This window comes from Natator depressus, chromosome 9, assembly GCF_965152275.1.
Source record: "Natator depressus isolate rNatDep1 chromosome 9, rNatDep2.hap1, whole genome shotgun sequence".
Lineage (NCBI taxonomy): Eukaryota > Metazoa > Chordata > Testudines > Cheloniidae > Natator > Natator depressus.
Window position 1 is genome coordinate 37,302,461 of NC_134242.1, and position 4,680 is coordinate 37,307,140.

At 45.0% G+C, this 4,680-nt stretch overlaps 1 long non-coding RNA gene across 1 annotated transcript; it reads left to right on the forward strand.

The window, feature by feature from the left end:
* Positions 1-635: 635 nt before the first annotated feature.
* On the forward strand, positions 636-4,303 carry LOC141993431 (uncharacterized). Its single transcript, XR_012640856.1, has 3 exons — positions 636-940; positions 2,206-2,299; positions 4,058-4,303. It is a non-coding gene; the product is annotated as an uncharacterized LOC141993431 (long non-coding RNA).
* Positions 4,304-4,680: the final 377 nt, after the last annotated feature.

A 4,680-nucleotide genomic window follows, 5' to 3' on the forward strand; every position in this document is an offset into this window, starting at 1 on the left:
TCATGAGCACAATACTGATTTTCAGCAATACATTTAGTGAATTCATTTAAAGTTTGCAGCATCCACCTAGCTTTATCTGAAATGGTTTTAGAAATACCATTGTGTATGAAGCACATTAATTTATGTAAAAGCTATCGCTATCCTTCATTTGCAGTAGTTTGGGGTAAAGAAATGGAGGTCAAAGTCATCTGGGTTTACTTCAGGCCAGCAAGCTGGGACTGTGTTAAAAGAGAACTGCTGTTGCTTGGAGACTCATAGTAGATCTGAACAAATAGGGGGAATTATTCTACAGAACACTGAGCCCTGGAAGATGGTTCTATATTTCATTGTCTTCTCAGTATGCCTGTAAATATTACTCTATGTGTTTGTTGAAAACCTCATCATATTTTTATCTCACTGTCATTGTTTTAAGTTGTTTTCCCAAAAGTGACTGGGTAATGTGCAAACTTAAAAATTAAAGTTCCATTGCCAAAGCATCACTGAAGCCCATCGTCATTTATTTTTGTGAGCTGGTTGTTCTGGCTCCTGACAGCTGTCTGATAAGCCACGATAAGCAAACTTCTCTGAACGTTACTTAGAAACATGCTGCCATTATGCAGTGTTTTAAGTTGTTTGCAAATACTTATGTCATGTTTATAATTAGACAGGCTCTTCAAGGCAGGGATATTGCACTTCAGCATGAGCCAGCCAGAAGACACAAAGACCCTTCACCCACTGCTGCCCTCCATAGAGGCCAATCACAATCCAGCTCTTTGTCGATATTAACCATAGGGCAGGTTACTAATAATATTACTATTATTTTCTGTTCTTTTACAGTGCCCCAAAGTGTTCAAGTCCCTGCCCCAGGAAGCTTACAATCTCATTACAGACAAGGCACTAAGATGAGGCATTTGGATACTACGATGGCAAGGGCTATGGCCCAGATCCTCTAAGTATTTAGGTGCCTAACGTCCATTGTTTTCCTGGCCCTTTGCATGCAGGTTGTTTTGATGGGACAATGGGACATGGATAAGATGGCTCTGTCGCTGGGCAATCCCTGGCTGCTGGGATGGCACCTAAGGGCCATGGGTTGTGGTGTGTAATTCATAACCTGGATAAACGAAGTCCCCTGCCAGCCCTGATACCAGGGTGGAGGGTAAGAGTAGCATAAAGCACTGAGCATAGCTGGGACACAACCCAGAAAGGGGATTAGAAAATCCAAGGTCTTCAAGATGGTAAAGAGCCGTGGTCCTCTTGGGCCCGATCCTGCAAGGCACAGCTGAATGTCTCTGACTGCCACAGATTTATGAAGACAAGTGCAGACAGATTATTTTGTTACTTTTGACCCACGTTTCTAACCTCTCTCGCTCCATTTACTGGTGTTCAAAACTTTTTTAAATTTAGTATCACCTGCAGATTTTATTAATATGCTTGTGACCCAAGGAGTCCCTCAAGGCCATCTGGCAGAGGGGACACAATACCATAACTCAGATCAGGCCTGACAGTCTCGTTCCCCCAACACACTGCTGTCATAATCTAGTTTATCGTTAAATATATCATATGCAAATAGGTAAATGCTGGTCATTAATACTGTTGCGTGATACATATAAGGGCAGTGCATAAAGAAGTATAGATGTGTGTTGGAAATATGCTCAGGAAATATGTTTAGACCAAGCAATCAGAGTAGAGCAGATAAACAATCTTCTACTAGACAAAGGAATGTAGGTTTGCCAGTCTGCCAGGGTCAAGCTTTTCAAGCAAAGTACAATAGAAGAACATTTGCATCTAAGGCAAACAAAGTGATCAAGCTAATCAAAAAGGCAAGGGGTTTGGTGCCTGCACGCTGAAAAACAAGCAGCAGGGAAGAGGAACTTTGTCTGGGCTTACTTTTCAAAAATACATTTCAAAGGTTTACCGAACTATAAAAAGAAAGGGAGAGAACCCGTTAGTTATCGCTCATCTAGGGGACAAAGGGGAACAGCGCTCTTTGAGCTAATGAAAAGTGGATCCTCTTGGCCTGAAAACCAAGAAAAGCTAGAACTGACTACAGGTGGGAAACCTGCTTAGACAAAGTTTGTACCTTGCTGAAGTTAAGTTTTAGTCTCTAGAAAGTGAGTTTTGTTTTGTTTTACGTGTAACCCTACCTGTCTTCTATTCTTACGTATCACTTCAATAGCTGTTCCTTGTTAATAAACTTATTCTTGTTTTATTACAAAACCATCTCAGTGCTGCATATTAAACAGAAGGGTGAAGTCCTCCACTGAACTGGAAGGCTGGTGTGTGCTCTGTCTCTTTGGAGGTAATGACCATAACAACACCTGTGAGTATCCAGTGAGAGGGACTGGACCCTGCAGGGGAGATGGTTTGGGGGAGACACGGGACTGGAAGGGCTGTTGGTGTCACCCTGCAAGGAGTAACCAGGCTGGTGGATGTCAGGGTGAGGCCATTGTGCTGTGAGCAGGCTGCTGGTGGCAGGGATCTGAGCCAAAGCTGCACAGCACAGATGCACCCAGGGTTACAGAGTAAGCTATGACAGAACCCCATGCCAGTCTGGCTGAACCTCCAACACATCACAATGCTGTTTATTTATTCCCTCTTCAACATCATGAATGAAGATGTTAAATAAGACTCATCCTATTGCAGATCCTGCTCTTATGCCAAAATTTGCTGTTTGCTGTTACTCTTTGCTTATGTCCTTTCTGCCAGTTTTCAGTTCACACACGTGTTCCCGTTCACCTCAATTTGAAGTCATTTGGAGAGTAAGATTTTATGCAATAATGTATCAAAGGCTTTGCTAAAATACAAATATGTTACACCTTCCACTTTCCCTTCATACTTTTGTAATTCTATCAAGCATGTTTGTGTGGTAAGATATACTGATAAATCCATGATAACAAAGCCAACTGGTGCATATTAGCTACTTGTCTGACTATTGTGCTATTTTTAGCCTGTTGGTGATCCCTACACCAGAAATTATAAAGGATGAACTAGGCCAGCTAAGCTTGTGGACCAAATGATGCTTTCAGTTATAATGGTGAATATCTGGAGCAACCTCATTTGCCTTAGGTTTTTGAATTTCCTGGCTTGTGAGTATTTGATTGCTCAAACTGAATTTTATGTTATTGTTAGATTTTGCTCGTGTGTGCATGCACACACACACATCTGTTCAGTTTAGGATGTAAGTACATGCTGAAGTCTAGCCCTCTTCAGCGAAGCAATTCAGCACATGCTTGACTTCAATGAGATTTAGACCATGTTGTAGCGGGGTGGTTATCCTGCTCCAGCCCTGAAGCGGTTAAAGCAGCCCTGGAGAGGGCTGCATTTGGGGAAAAGCTAGGCTGATTGAGGGAAGCAGCCACAGCTGGGCCCATGCCCCAATCAGGCCACAGCTGGCCCTATAAGAGGGCTGTGGGCCAGAAACTGGAGAAGTCTCACTCTAGCCTGGGAATGAGAAAGGCTAGCTGCCTAAAAGGAAGGTACCTGACATGGAACAGTGCTGGGGAAGGGCAAAGGGAGGTGGGGAGCTCCAGCCTGGTAAACCCCCAGGCTGCAGGCCTTGTGCAAGGTACTGGGGCAGCCCGAGGATAGGCAAAGGCAGCAGGTCCTAACTTCTTGCCAATGATGAGTGGCCATTACACTGCAGTTGGCCCCAGTGAGCAGGGGCTAGATGATGACTGGAAGTAGCCATTGAGGCAAGGTGGGTTAAGCGGGTTGGGGGTTCCCCTGGGAGGGGAGACCCAGAGTAAGGGGGGTATTGCTGGGGCAGAACCCTGAGGAAAAGGGCACCAGGGTCTGGGAGGGACACGGAGCCAGCGGCAGGTGAGATACCGGCCAGGAGGAGGTGCTCCAAATGCTGGAAGAGAGCTAAGTCCCAGGATGACCAGCAGGAGGCGCTGTGATGGTGAGTCTTCGCATTGCTACACGTGCTTAAAATGAACATGTGGTTTGCTGAACAGAGATGCTTTCCTGAATTGGGGCCTATATGACTTATGCGGTATGTAGTACTGACCTATGGGGATCAGTTTTAAATAAGCTTTTTTTTTAAGAAAAGGACTTATTCCTACCTACATGCCTGCAGCTTTCACCCAGACCACACCACATGATCCATTGTCTGCAGCCAAGCGCTACGATACAACAGCATTTGCTCCAACCCCTCAGACAGAGACAAACACCTACAAGATCTCTATCAAGCATTCTTACAACTACAATACCCACCTGCGGAAGTGAAAAAACAGATTCACAGAGCCAGAAGAGTACCCAGAAGTCACCTACTACAGGACAGGCCCAACAAAGAAAATAACAGAACACCACTAGCCATCACCTTCAGCCCCCAACTAAAACCTCTCCAACGCATCATCAGGGATCTACAACCTATCCTGAAGGACGACCCATCACTCTCACAGATCTTGGGAGACAGGCCAGTCCTTGCTTACAGACAGCCCAGCAACCACACACCTCACAACAACCACTAATGCAGGAACCTATCCTTGCTACAAAGCCCCTTGCCAACTGTGTCCACATATCTATTCAGGGGACACCATCATAGGGCCTAATCACATCAGCCACACTATCAGAGGCTCGTTCAGCTGCACATCTACCTATGTGATAGATGCCGTCATGTGCCAGCAATGCCCCTCTGCCATGTACATTGGTCAAACTGGACAGTCTCTACGTAAAAGAATAAATGGACACGAATCCGAC